Source organism: Antechinus flavipes, chromosome 1, assembly GCF_016432865.1.
Source record: "Antechinus flavipes isolate AdamAnt ecotype Samford, QLD, Australia chromosome 1, AdamAnt_v2, whole genome shotgun sequence".
Lineage (NCBI taxonomy): Eukaryota > Metazoa > Chordata > Mammalia > Dasyuromorphia > Dasyuridae > Antechinus > Antechinus flavipes.
Window position 1 is genome coordinate 597,130,293 of NC_067398.1, and position 15,997 is coordinate 597,146,289.

At 34.3% G+C, this 15,997-nt stretch overlaps 1 protein-coding gene across 4 annotated transcripts in view; it reads right to left on the reverse strand.

Annotated features, from left to right (window-relative positions):
- Nucleotides 1-15,997, reverse strand: part of SYBU (syntabulin) — a 136,302-nt gene that overhangs the window by 41,811 nt on the left and 78,494 nt on the right. The window lies entirely within an intron of this gene.

Here is a 15,997-nt window from a genome sequence, read left to right on the forward strand (position 1 = left end):
ACTGAGTTGTGCTTAGTCACAAATTTATTATATGAGCTCCAAAGGTCAAGGTACCAGGAGGAATGTGATGTATGTTTATACTTTTCCTAAAATAATTACAATAACCTTATTCAAACTAACTGATTTGACAGTCTTTTTTCATATGTAATTATGCTTAGCAGAAAATATACACGTATCTATATATACACACATATATCTATATGTATTTATAACATATATATCTATATGTATTTATAACTTTAGTTACCTTTATCTATGTATTTGTAGACAAATGACAGATAGATGATAGATAGTGTATAGAACAAACATAATCCAAGTTTCCAAGCCCTAGGGCTTTAATTAAACCATACTGCTAAAATGCCTTTAGTGTCTCAGGGCCAATGTAGCCCTGGATACTTCGAGCACTGTGTTCCTCATCTCAAGGCAGGCAGATGGAAGGCACAGATGATACCAGGAGGGAGAAACGGGAAATGAAAATGAAGTTTGAAAAAAAATTGCAAAAGATAATCTAGGTCAACTCTTCATGCATTTTTAAACCAACACCAGCAGGCTCTGTGCATATGGTGTAGATTTCATATTTTTCTGGGATTAGATGTCATACTGGATTCATGCAAAGGCAAGGAATTCATAAGAGAGGGAGTGATTGTGTGAGACAAATGATGTTTCACCAACTGATAATCATCCCTTTCCATTTTTCATCTTCTATTCTATCACAGAATTTTTGTTTAATCAAAGCGACACTCCTTTACAATGTCTTTTATTGTCTCTGATACCAGGAATCTTTTCTGCAGAGGAAGTAAGCTTAAAAGTTTAACTGAAAATCCAGCTGTCACATTGCAAAAGCAAGTTAATAACATTAACCACATGTTATGTTATTACCTAAACTCCCTTTCATCTTTTTTTTTTTTAATCCATTGAAAGATCATTGTAGGAAGATCATATAAGGGCAAATATTTTATTAAATGTGGATTATTATACTTGCAGGATCAATGTATTAAGGGGCTGTTTATCAAGGCATGAAGTCATACATATAAGGAGAAGAGAAAGACATATCACAAGCTGTGCCTATTTACTTTTCCTATGTATGCATGTCTTAAAGTTAGTATAGCTGGGCCTGGAGACTGGAAGACTCATTTTTTTCAGTTCGACACTTATTTGCTCTAGTAATGTGGCTCTAAGCAAGTCACTTAATACTATTTATCTTTCAGTTTCTTCATCTGTAAAATGAACTGGAGAAGGAAATGGCAAACCACCTCAGAATCTGCCAAAAAATCCCAAATGGGATCATGAGTCAAAAATGACTGAAAATGATTGAACAGCAAGGAAAAAAAAATTGAACTGCTGAATCTATATTGGGGGATCCATCTAGTCTTCTACTAGTGAATTAAGCAAAATAACTCCTATTTATATAGTACTTTGTGATCATAAAGCATTTTTGCTGCATCACTCCATTCATTCTTCACAATAACTGTATGTAGTCTCTTTTGAGTCTTACGTCCATTTTGCAGATGAAGAAATTGAGCACTGGTAAAGTGAAATGGCTCCTTTGAAGAAATCTAGCAACAAAGTTGTGGAGCCAGGATTTGAATCTGGAATGTATGTCTAAGTCTAGTACTTTTTCCATTGCACCAAATTCTCAGGCGACAAAGGCAATATTAAATGCTGTTTTTCTTTTCAAGAAAATCTCCTTTAGCTGAGTTTACTTGTCAGCACCCAGATGAAATTTAATCTTAGGATATATGATATAAGAGAAGCTAAACACTAAAGTGGAACACATTAGAGAAACAGATAACAAACACTGGTAAAAGCAATTAACAAGGTTCCAGGCCCTCTAGATTTAAGACTTATGAGGAAGAGAGCGATCCCATCTCCCTTCCTTGTCCTCATCTATCATTGTAAGTTCTGATTAGAAATAATAATTGTTGGCAATTAATAAAACACTTTGAAGGCATCTGAGTGGAATAGTGGATAGAGCACAGGGCCTAGAGTTGGAAAGATCCATCTCTATAAGCTCTAATTGGGCCTCAGTCATTTACTAGCTGTGTGACTCTGGAAAAGTCACTCAACCCTGTTTGCCTTAGTTTCTTCATCTGTAAAATGAGCTGGAAAAGGAATTGGCAAATCATTCCAGCATTTTTGCCAAGAAAACCCCTAATGGGATCATTGAGAATGGTACGTGATTAAAAAACAACTAAACAAGAAAGCCATATTACCCCTCACCAAGTCTGAATCATGTTGATTATCAGTATAATTCTATTGCTGAAATCAAAATTTTGTTCCTTGTCTCCACTGTAAAGAAATTAATGGCAGGGGTAAAAGATGACCTCATACTATAATTCTATCCCCTTTTGCATGGCTGTGACTGTACAGAGTTATTAAAAATTCAATGTGAAAAACAGTTCTATTCCCATTTTCTGCCAATGCTACTGAAATAATGTTCTCTGACGTAAAATTCAATTCAACAAAACATGGGCTCCTGCTTTGTGAACAGGACTATGCTAAGCTGGGCACTAAGGGAGATAAAGTTTTGATAATGCATAGTTCCTGCCTTCATGTAGCCTATAGTCTAGTAGGAAAAATAATGCATAGTTTATTGATTTACTATAATATATTAAGTATCTGCCACAGAGAGGCTAAATTCAAACATTTAATCATAAAATCCTAAAATAGACTAGCAGGCTAAGACATCAGCCTTTTCTTTTGTTTCTATTAATGAATTTGAATGCCTCTGGGATTCAACATTTGCCTAGCAGATGAAAAACACTTCATGAGATGACTCATTTGTTTTAGACAACATTTGCAATGCAACCTCACACACTAGGAAGAGCCGGGCCGGAGAAGTGAATAGCCCAAGAGGAAGTATGCTGTTGAATGCAATATATCAAATCAGTAAGTGAATCCCATGGGCCATAAAAGGCTTTTAGGATTTCTACTGGCTGTACCAGAAGATTGGCAGGACATTAGAATTGAAACCAGCCAAAAAAATGTCAGAAAAATTTTGCTTTGAATAATTTTTTTACGGAATTGAAAACCATGTTTATTCCCTCTCCCGATCACATGACTTGGCTATCCTCTAATAATGGGTGTGTAGCTTCTCAACCAACTCAGGGGCCCATTTCCCCTAGGTGAACTATTTGCATACATGTTGCCAAATAGGATTCCTTAAGGTTGTGCTCACATAGTCTCCAAGGCATTCATACCACTGGGTGATCGCTAGCTTTGGTTCTACAAACACATGAGGTACAATTCTCAGGAATAGATTTAGAAAAATCTAAGCACTCCTACTCTCCTTTAAAAAATAAATTAGGATTGCACAAAAGATATTCCCAAGAATTTTTTTTAAAAAGCCCCATTTCTTTTAAAGTTGAAAATGGAATCTTGCTCACGGAAAGACAGGTAAAAAACTGGCTTTGTAAGCTCCATTCTTCCCCTACCAGGTATGGATTTTAACCCACACGGTGTTGCCTACAGAAATGAATACTCTGTGACAAGCATCATTACTTACTTAAAAGGTGAGCTTCGGAGACTGTCAATGCAAACATGGTCACTGCAAACAAGTCCTTGTGGCCACCTCTGGTGCTTTGTCTTTAGCAGGGATAGACCATGTGCATTTTCATCTCTCAGTGGAGTGGAGTTTCATAGTGGTGTCTCCATGGAGACAGAGCTTCCCTGCATTTGCAGGTCAAGTTAGCAAATCTGCCTGGCACCATAGCAACAGGAGGCAGAGTAAGATTGGACCTATCAGTAAAAAGTGTATTCTCTCCCACCCGCCTAGGAGAATGCAGTATTCTGTATGAAATGCTTGCTTTCATGAATGGAGACCAACCATTTTCTAACAAAGTGTTAGAAAGCAAGTGCTGCATTATCAAAGGGAGAGACAAACATTTTTCAGGATTTGGCTGAGATCTTTCCCCAACTTGATAGCTAGAGCAGATAAACAAGGGTAAGAGCACAACACTAAAAAAACAACTCTTTGAAATCTTAATATTTTTTAATGCCAATTCTTGGTTCACATAATGATTTTCATCATTCATGTCTTTAAAAAATCTCATTCAAGAACCAGGATAGGCAGATTTATCGTGGGTAAGCATTTATCAAGCGTCTGCTAGCTGTAAAGCATTGTGCTTGGTACAAAGAGAAATAAAAAGCTAAAACAGACAGTTTACGTCACCTCATGGAACCTATAATCTGGGCGGGGCAGAAGGGGAGGGGAGTCATGTTAAAGAGAGACAATGTATGTATACAAATAAACATAGTACAAAATAGTATCCTATTTGTATTATTTGTATAGCTGATATCAGCAAGAAGAACAGTAACTTCTAGCTGAGATAATCAGAGAAAGCTTCAGGGTTAGAGGTAGCATTTCAGTCGAATTTCAAAGCATGGGTAGGATTTCTATAGGGTGATAAAGGAGAGAAAATTTTAGGCTTTAAATCAAAACTGCTGAGGAAGAAGAGCATGTTTTGGCTAGATTGTAGAGCATGTTAAAGGAGAAAATAGTACGAAATATGGCTGTTAGGACTCACTAGAGTGAGGCTGTGGCTGGTCTTGAATACCAATTTTAGGAGGTTGGACTTAATTCAGTAGACACTAGTGAGTTATTTAGGGTTTTAGAACAGAGGGGTTATGCTTTTAGAGCTATGAAAACTAATCTAGAAATATTTTGCTAAGATCATAGAACTGGAAGTGAAATGGACAGAGGGACCTCTCAGTTCATCAGCAACTCCCTAATACCCTAAATTGCCAAGGTCTTGCCAATCTGCTTTCATTAAGGGAGTTTCCACACTAAGTGTTTATTCACACCAATGAAACCAGTATTTTATTCTACAAAAAGTGTAGAATGGATAGGACTGTGAGATTAGAGGCAAAGAAATTAGTTAGAAGATGATTACTATTGTCATCTTGATGAAAGTAATAAGTACTTGAATTAGAATGGTCTAATTATGATGAAGTACTGGGTTACTAGGTGAAGTTGGCAGAGAGAGAGTGAAGTACTGATAAAATTACTCTTCTAGGCAAACAGGGAAGGGCACAGAGGGGGATCAGTCCAATTCCATCCTCTGTGGAGGTGTTGGGTAGCCCCACCTTTCTATGTCCAGCCAGAAATCCAAGTTATGCCAAACCCCTGAGGTTAAATATTCCCTATAAATCTGTTCACGGCCTACACCATCTTTGCTGAATCCCTTTGGGTGAAACCCACCATAGCCCTCTGGTGCCTTTCTCCTCCTCCCTCCCCCATATCTCATGGGGTCTTTCCTTTCATTCCCCCACCATGCTTATGGTGTCTTTCTCCTTTTTATAGCTAACATTCTTTTAGGGTACTAAACTGCTCCATGGAGTTAGTCTGTCAGTTAACGGCATACTCCCACTTCATGGAATATTTCCTTTCTCCTGGTTAATTGTGAGTTCTGCAAGGGAATTTGTCTTTAACAAATGTTAATTGTTAAAAACTACTTTCCTTCCTACCTATATGCTCTCCCAACTCTATTTCATATTTACCATTCTTGATATTATAGCTCTTTATTTTATCTGTAACCTTTTTTTTTTTTTCAAAAATAAACCTACTTTTTGCCAAAGAGAATGGCCATTGTGAATTCTTCATATGAACAAACCCCGGTATTTGGTGCTAAACTTCAAATACATCATTTGAAATCAGGAATTGCTACCCTGAATATATAATTTTTGATCCAAGAAAGGGAGATGGTAATTTTAAAGGAAGGTAACAAATATCATGGTAATCTCTTAGATGAAATGAATATTTTCTTTCTATTATTGCACAAAACAATTGCAAAAAAAAAAAAAAAAAAAAACCTTATCCATGTTCATTCATTCTTCTCTAGAAAGCATTTCTGTCTCTCTGAACTTTCTTTATTATACTATAAAAATCTCTTTATCTTAGAAGTCCACTCCATCCCATTAACACATTGAATATACTCTAAGCTGAGCAGCCTTTACAGCTGATGGACTGATTCCTCCCCAAATCTCCATTTTAAGGAGGATGGCTAGATCAGCCATTTTTTAATTCCTCTCCAGGTTGCATTTCTAACTTTCTGGACTTTCTCTGTGATGTTCCTATGACAGATAATCTTCATCTCTCCTTCTCCCAATCTTATTCTGCTAAAAAGGAGGACCTTTAATATACTGTCTTCCCCAGTTAGAATATAAGCTCCTTAAACACAAATTTGATATTCTTATATTTGTGTTCTGCATTTTGCAGGAAAAATACTTGACATAATAAATACTTAATAAATGCTTGTTGATAGTTAACTGTATATTTCAAAGAAGTAAATTTAGCTAGAAACTGAGTGGATGCCCATCAGATGGAGAATGGTTGAATAAGTTATGATATATGAATGTTATGGAATATTATTGTTCTGTAAGAAACCATCTGCAGGATGATTTTAGAGAGGTCTGGACTCTCTTACATGAACTGATGCTAAGTGAAACAAGCAAAACCAGGAAATCATTGTACACGGCAACAACAGTGTTACACGATGATCAATTCTGATGGATGTAGCTCCAACAGTGAGATGATTGAGGTCAGTTTCAATGATCTTGTGATGAAGAGAGCCATCGACACCTAGGGAGAGGACTGTGGGAACTGAGTATGGATCACAACATAACATTCTCATTCTTTTTGTTGTTGTTTACTTGAGTTTTATTTTCTTATTCATTTTCTTTTCTTTTTAATCTGACTTTTATTGTGCAGCAAGATAATTGCATAATATGTTTCCATATATTGGATTTAACATACACTTTAACATGTATAACATATATTGGAATGCTTGCTCTCTAGGAGAGAGGATAGGGGAAGGAAGGGAAAATTTGGAACATAAGGCTATGCAAGGGTCAATGTTGAAAAATTATCCATGCATATGTTTTGAAAATAAAAAGCTTTAATAATAATAAAAAATAAGTAACTTTAGGCTCAATGTTAGGGGGGAAAGTGCTAACAATAGCACCTAAGCAAAAGCAGAATGTACAATTAAGGGAGGCAATAGATTCTTCCTCTCCTCCCCTAGTCTTATTAGAAGTATCCTCAAAGAAGGTAGATGACCACATGTCAAACATATTTTAAAGCAGGGCTTAAATTTTTTCTACTTGCAACTCCTTTTTGCCCCAGAAATTTTTATGTGACCCTTGGTATACAGGTATATAAAATATGTATACAAATCAAACATTTACTGATAATAAATCTTAATATTGTAATCCCCAAATTCAGTTATAAAACCCTATATATAAGAAGCTGGGCTTTAGAGATTGGCCATATATCATGGAAAGAAAAGGCAAAATCAGATAAGAAGTCTTTCCTAATTGGCCATTTGATCATGTAGGAATTGTCATTAAGGTCACTTAATTTCTCAGTACCTTTTTGAGAGTAGGAATGGTATTATTCTTTTCATTTTATCTTGTAAGATCTAGTAGAATAACCAGAATGTACAAGGCATGTTTGTTGTTTAGTTATGGTACATAAATAGCTTCCTAGTTGTATGGTCACCATCACTTGTGGTTTACACATATTTTTGCTTTAGTGGCATACATGCTAAAATCTAAACAGAACAGAAAAATGCAATGAATTGATCAACAAACCTTTATTAGGCACCTATTATGTGCTGGCACTGGGAATACAAAGGCGATATGAAAAACATTCCCTGCCCTCAAAGAGCTTACTCTTTAACTCTCCAAATATCATTTCAGGTAGAAAGTCTTTCCCAATTAGGTGATCAACAAAGATTCCACCACTCCAGATATCCACATATAGTAATCATCCTTTGTAAGGGACATATGTATGTAGTGTCACAAATAAAAATGCAAAATGAATACACAGAAACAATAACTGTATCAAGGTCAAAAATAAAAAGTGATCTATATATGTGTACAATCCTGTTCCAACAACTTTCTCATTACTGTCATTGGAGATATCATGAAAATTTCTAAATTTTTAAGTTAACTTTTAATTTCATATTTCCTTTTATTTTAATACTAAATTTACCTTATTTGCTACAAATTCTTCTACCACATTATCTCTCTGCATCATCCTATTCTCTCCATTTTCACCATTCACCAGTAATAATGTAGTCCCTCATCACTTAATTCCTCATTTCTTATTACTCCTTAATATGACCTTTTTGTTTTATCTAATTAGCTAGTCAATTTCTTTAATCAGACAAATTTAAACAGGGTGTATAAAATTTTGACATTATAAAAATAAAACTCTTGCCAAAAAACAAAATCCTAAAAGAACCTTTTCCCTAAAGAAAAATGCAACTTCATAACATTGCTAATAATAGGTATTTACAAATGAGTGGTATGTTAAAGTGCAGACTTGGGCCTTTTCAGGATAATCTATGGTGCTGACTAGCTAAATCCTTTGGATTATTTTTTAATATAGTGTACCCCTGCTTGATTTGATTTATTTATAGGCAGTTTATACTCCCTAGTCCTTAAAACATTAATTCTTTTAACAAGCATTTGACAGGTCTCCAGTTTGGTAATTTAGAATATATGTAATACAGCTCCAAATTCTGGAATTTTAAAGATGTCTACTTCTAAGAACATGAGAATTGAGAAATGCTTGTTCCTATGTAAAAGCTATTATGGTACATTTTGTACCCATTACATTTATTGGAGGCTTTACAGGAGCAAGGAAAATGTCTTCAGATCAGACACTGAAAATTTTGTAAGCTGATCAGTTATGACACTATATTCCCCAAATCATAAATAGCACTTCATTGTGTAGATCTAGTCTCTGGATCATATTATTCCTAATTTCCTAGATTTATGGACAAGTAATAAATTAAAAAACAAATTACTGAGGTAAATTATTAAATGAATAACTACTGTCTTTTTATGTCTCAGAAGCAAAACTTTGAATTTTAAAGATCATTACAAGAGGTGTTGTAAAACTACTCCTTAATATTTTTTAGTGAAAATGTATAATGAGTTTATGTCAAAGAGTATTACCAATGTGTATCAGAAGCATAGACACAATACTGGACCCAAAGAGAAAATGAACAGAAATATTACTGTGATAATTTTCTCTCTGCTTCAACCTTCTCCATAATCCTAGCTACTATTGACTCAACTACTACAGGGACTTTTCTAAAGCTCAGCTCTGCCCATGCTACCTCACTCCACGCTCAATATGTTCAATGGCTCCCTATTACTTCCAGAATCAAATACAAAATTCTCTGTTTAGCTTTTAAAGCCCTTTACAAACTGGCCTTTATAGTCTTATTATTCTTACACTTTACTTTCTTCCATATACTCTAAATCCAGAACCACTAAATGAACACCACATGCCTTTTTACTGCCCAGCTGTCATACCTATAAAGTTCTTCTTCATAGCTTGCTTGTCTTCCATCAAGATTCAGCCCAAGCTCTCTACTTTCTTATGGAGGCCTTTTCCAGTTCTCTAACTCCAGTACTATCTATTTGTAATGTATATATCTTTAAGCATAGTTTTTTTTTTTCATATCTCCCCATTACATTATTAATTCCTTGAGGTCAGGATACAGTTTTTGCTCTTGTATTTCTAATACAACACAGTGCCTGGCACATGGTAAGAATAAATGTTTATTGACTGACTAATTACAAACACCAGAGTTCTTGCCAATTTTTCCTCTCCCCAAATCAATTAGGCTCAAGTTATCTTGCTTCTTTTGCATCCAAAAAGTCATATAGTCCTAATTTTCTATGATATGTGGGATCTAATAGCATGGCATAGTCAGAAGCAGGTAAGCCAACCAAATATAGAGGGAATCAGTTTCATACATAAATCTTGAAACACTCTGTGCTCTCCAAACATAAAATGAGAAGGTCTGTTACATCAATTATTCTTTCTCACCTGTCATAGTTTCCCTTGAGGATTATAAATTTCTCCTTTGGATATGGGCCATAACGTTACTAATTACAATGAGGAAATGCTTATTAATATTAGATTTCAATATTTTATCTAGATCTACCATTAGCTTCCCATAAATACATTCTGGAATACTGTTTAACAAATATTTTCATCAGTTTTTTATGTCTAAAGTAACTACATGACCAATTAAAATTAAACATAATTATTACTACGTGCCAGGCACTATGATAAGGTAGAACACGATTGCCTACATTTTATACCACACTAGATATTTCCATTTAATATAGCAACCCGCTTTGCATAGCATCATTATGGGAATATGTTATTCTGCATAAGTAAACTTTGCAAATAACTGAAGTTTACCCCTTTGATACTTTAATTACTTTGAAATAAATATTTCCAAGATATATTCCACAATATCCTACTTTTTCTTCCATGCACTCTATGATCAAGTGACACTAGCTGATTTGTTCTTCACAAAGGACACTCCATCTCCTGACTGTTCATTTTTACTGAATGTCCCACATATTTAAAATTCTCTCTCTTCACCTTGGAAACCTAGTTTCCCTGGCTTACTTTAAGACGCTTTTTAAATTCTACTTTCTACTGGAAGTTTTTTTGGGGTCCCCCCTCTAATCCCTAAGATATTACCTTCTTCCTTTAAGATTATATGTCTGTATGTGTCTGTATACGTGTATATAGTATATTTCATACATAAATCCTTCAAGTCCTCACACAGAACCTGGTTGGTATCTTTATTAAATGCAATTAAACTAAGTTTAATTATCTGGTTCTTCTGCCTAGACATCCATCTCTCTCTCTCTCTCTCTCTCTCTCTCTCTCTCTCTCTCCCCCTTTCTCTCTCCCTCTCTCTCTTTTCCCCTCATCTCCTTCCCTCCCTCTTTCCCTCGTTCTTTCTATCTAATCCAATATTCTTTTATTAAACTCCTACTATGTAACAGGCACTGTGCTAAGTGCTGGGGATACAATCTAATGAAGAAAATAACACATAAAATGAGGCAGAAAAGTGGAGGGGAGACAATAGGAGATACCCAGACTGGAGACATCTTGTCTCATGGAGTTGAAATTAGTCAAAGCAATAGATATAAATTGGAGTGCTTAGCCTTCTAGCACTTAGTTAAAAACTTAATAAATGCTTGTTGACTGATGACTACAGTATGGAACTTTTCTTGGATAGCTCAGGCTTATAAAAATCATGATCAGATAGGTGCTTTTAACTCCATGATACCTTCAATGTCTACTGAGGTTTATCAGGCTATCAAAGTCAGTAAGACACCAAATGACACTTGGGTACTCAGCTTTGAATTGGTGATGTTTGCTTTTCAATTCAATTCAACACATATTTATTATATGTGTATCCTGTGGAAAGGACTATGCTAGGTGTTGGGGATACAAATCAAACAGACACAATAACTTTTAATAGTTTTTTTTTTTTTTTTTTGATGGGAGGATTTTGTTTTGTACCTATTCCTTTCAGAATGAAAGCTAGCCTTTTCTTGGCTACATCTCAGTCTCCCACAGTCTTCTTTAGATTTTATTTCTGAGGTACTGTGGCCTAAAGGAATCAGATAACCAAGTTTGGCTGAAATGGATTTAATAAAAGTCTAACTAGATTCTGTATGTGGGTTTGAGGGTATATCTCATGATAAAATGCATAAACATTAAAGCACAGCTTTTGAGACTTCTATTTTTATTGTTTAGAAGTCTTTTTAGTTCTTTCCCAGGCTGCTCTGTTCTGGATAGCTGAAGCTGGTGGATAAGTGACATCTGCATTAAATGAGGCATCATTACTTTGATTTCACATAAATCAACCTTGACTGAAGTAGCAAAGATGTTAGTGATAGAAGCCTGGCATATGGGCACTAGGATCACTGCTCTTTTTTTTTTTTTTTTTTTTTTTTTTTTCAGTGTGTGAAATTGCTTAGATCTATTTAAGGAAATGGGGTTGATGAATCACAGCACTAGTTAGGATTGTCTGAGATTTCTTGCAAATGCCCTGTGAAACGTGGAAAATAATGTGAAAGGATTATATCTTGAGCTATTGTTGTAAACTAGGTGTTGTTGGGCCAGGCAGTGGCTCCAATTTCACTAAGAGCAATGGTATCTGATGAAAAGGAAATACAGACTTAGTTTAAATGGTAAAGAGTTAGAATATTGCCATTTAAATGGAGATTTCAACTTTTGTTTCTGAATGTTCTTTAAAAAAAATAGTGTTTTAAATTACAGTGGGCTTAAGCAAAACTTTCACCCATTTTCTTCCCACATTTTCTAAATATGTTTCTTAACATTTGTGTCTGCTTCCACCTCTCTGTATAACTGAACCAGTAGATTAAAGTGTATTGAGTTCTAGGGATTCTGGGGATTAGACATTCTTGGGTAAGCAGTTACTTAGAGAACCTTAATGCAGTTAGACCACTGGAATATTATTTCATATGTCAAACTAGTAATGCAGTAAGAATATTCATTTCTATATTTAAAAAAAATTCATCATGAAAATGGATCTGTGACTTAGCTGTAAACCAAACAGGGGCTTTAGGAAAACAGGATAACAGACAGAAAATATACAAACATTAGGGAACTGCAAAATTATTTGCATCTTTGTTTTGGGGGACAATCGTTTAAAAGCCCATTGTATTTGGTCATTTTGGTTTTTAGTCAGGGGAAGCAGAAAGCTACAGATATAAATTTCTGCTCTTTCCGAGTTGAATGATTGACCTCTCATTTACCTCAGTCACAAGCATCATTTGCATGTCCCACTTCAGTGATTTCCCCTACCTAGGGGTAAACTTGACAGATTCATTCTATTGAACTTTTAGAGAACTCTAGGTCAACAAGCACATTTTGCTCATATACCAGTAACTTCCTTTCAAAATAGCACATTTTAAAAAAAGTAAAACTTGATGCTTGAGCTATCTAAAACAAAAAGTCACTAAGTATTCCTCTGTTTTTTGCTAATTACAAAAAAAAAAAATAAAATTAAGTCAGGAAAATATGGTTGGATATAGGCTGTGTGACCCAAGATGAATCATGTAATATTTCAATGCTCCAGAAACTTCTTTAAGAGTATAAATTGCAGAAAGGATACCAACCTACATTAATTACCTGTGAATTCCCAACATTAATGAAATCTTCTGATTAATATAGATTAATGAAATATAGTCCCTATTGCTACCACATAAATTCTCCAAACCTACAAAAAGTGCCTGCTTTGTCTCTCCCTACCTTAAGGATCAAGATTATATCTGTATTACAGAAGGAATTTTTAAAGAATCTTTTCCTATTTTTGCGAACAGCTTTTTAATATTGAAATTAACTTCTCAATGTCTGAAAGGATTTATTTGTAAATATTATCCACTGATGTAGTTTTCCTTTGAGAATTCATTAATTGATTGTTCAACTTTTTTTTTTTTTATGAGATTGTATTACCCCATTCTCTATTTCTGAGTCTAATTCTATCAATCTGTTTACATTATTTTTGTATATGTTGTTTAATTTTATTTAATTATTGGCTTTGTTACCACATACCTTGACAGTTTCTAAGAACTTGCTTTATTCTTCATTTGCTATGCATTTTCTTTTTTCTTTTTAATATGGACAACTTATTAGATTTGCTTTTGACTGTTTTTTCCTTGATTCAATTCTTCCTATTAAACTCTCATCTCCCTCTGGTTATTTTTTCTCTGATCAATTTAAAGTATTTCAGTATTACTCTATTGTGTAATCAACACTTCTTTTTCCAGTTCAGATAAACTTGGATTTATTTAATGCTCACTCCTCCACCCTTCCTACCTGTTTCTATGTCCTTCTGCTCATGTACTCCAATTATGAGAAATAGTCCCACTCCCCCTTTCCTCATCTCTTTCCTAATCTACCCGTTTTTTCTCTTTTCTTTCTCTTTTCTCAGATCATTAAAAAAAGAAAGAAAATACACCCAGATTGTTCATTTGTCTAGGTTAATTTTCTCTGTGACGTTAAAACTTTAAGAGTTCTGAAGGGACATTTATCTTTTCTCCTCCAATTAGAAAGTTTTCCAATATCATTTAGTCCCTTCCAATTTCTCAAATTTATTTAACTTTCCTTTTTTTTTTTTTCTTGATTCCTGTGTTTGCATTTCATAATTTTTATTCTACTTTGGTATTTTTTTCAAGGTTCAAAAGACTTCTCTATTCAATGAAAGTTCCATTTGTAGGATTGTACTGTATTTGGCAGAGTAAGATATTCTTGGCTGTAATCCACTAATTTTTGCTTTTTAAAATTCTTTATCCCAAGGTTTTCTATTTTTATTATAGTGATTGCCAAATTTTATGTGATTCTTGCTGTGTTTCCTTGGTATCTGAACTCTATCGGGATGCTTTTAGTAATTTTCTTTGAGGCTCCAAATTCTGTCTGTCCATTCCTAAGAGTATAAATTTATTGAATTTCCTTCATTATGCAGCAAGGTGATACAGATGAAATAGTGTATAGAGAGCAGTGAGTTTGGAGTCAAGAAAACTTAATTTCAAATTTGTTCTTAAACACTTACTAGCAACTCATTTAACCTCTGTCTGCTTCAGTCTCCTCAGTTATAAAATGGGGATAATAATAGTACCTACCTCCCAGGGTTGTTATGAAGATTAAATGAGATAATATTTATAAATCACTTAGCATAACACCTGAAATATTCTGCACACTATATGATTGCTTATTCCTTTCTTTCTCTTCCCCATTTTGGGGTTCCTTTTAGGATAGGACTAGTGGACTCTTTCTAGTTTTATTTTGGATGTTTGTTGCTAATAGATCTGTTAAGTTTTCATTTATGAATTCTTGAAAGTTGGTATTTAGGATTTGGCCTGGTCATACTTTACAGGGAATCCAATTATTCTTAATTTATTTTTTTTATGTTTTTAATGTTAGATACCTTACATTCTCTTCTATTTTTCAACTTTTTAATTTTATTTTAATATATTTTGTTGTCTCAGGAACAAATAGGGAAAGGACCTTATAGATCTACTAGTCTAAATCCATTTATTTTATATGCCAAAAAATCTGATGCTCACAGAAGTTAAATGATTGATCCCACATTCACTAAGATAATAAGTAAAAAATTTAAGAATTTATAATCATAATATTTCTGCTGACTTGTAATCCACTGCTCTTTCTATTACATACAACATTTTTTTTTCCCAAAGTGGAAGGGATTATAAGAACAGGAAACTATTTGAGCAAAGACATAGAGCTGTGAGAGTACAATGCATATTCCAGTGGCACAGAATATTCCAATCTAGATGGAATATAAAATGCCATCAGGGTTTAATTTGAGATAAAAGATGGAAATATGGGCTACTAAGATATTGTTGAGGGTCCCCAATGCTAGACAAAGGAATTTGAGCCTTTTTAAAATATGTGATAGAGAGCCACTAAGGATTTCTGAGTAGAGGAATGATGTGAGAAATAACATTCAATTCCTTTTAGATAATCTACCTTGATTTCTTCATTTGAACACTTATCCTCCCCATCCTTTTCCCTTCATTCTCCCACTCATGTACAATGAAACTTTTTTCCTTTTTTGCTGTTATTTCATAGTTTCCCTGACTCATTTCCACTGTTCTACCTGAAAATTATAAGCTTTCTAAACTATTTTGACCAATAGTCCTCTTACACTTAGATTCTGTTGTTTTCAAACCCTCAGTTAAGTAAAACATTCCTTTCCCTTTTATTTTTCTACAAAGATCAGATTTTAACAATTCATCTCAATTAACATTTACTGGACCCTCTCTCTAAGCACTCATATATCTCTGCTAGGAACTGTACATTTTTTCAACAATTGCCTTCATCCAAATATTGAAAGAGCAAGTACAATTTCATATATGACAATGAATTACCTTTTATGAGTAAGCAAAAAGATTTTGAAGGAGAACGGAAAGTCTGAGTAGCATAGACATCAATTACTCAGGAATGATTAAAACAAATAGCAGAGAATACTCAACCACAGATAATATTTTGCTTTGGCTCTGATAAAATGGAGATCCTTAGAATTAAGCCACAGATAAGTATAATCATCATTAACCAGAAATCAAGAAATAGTCCATAACCGATGAAGATACATGAGTCTTAGATCAACTTTTTCTGACT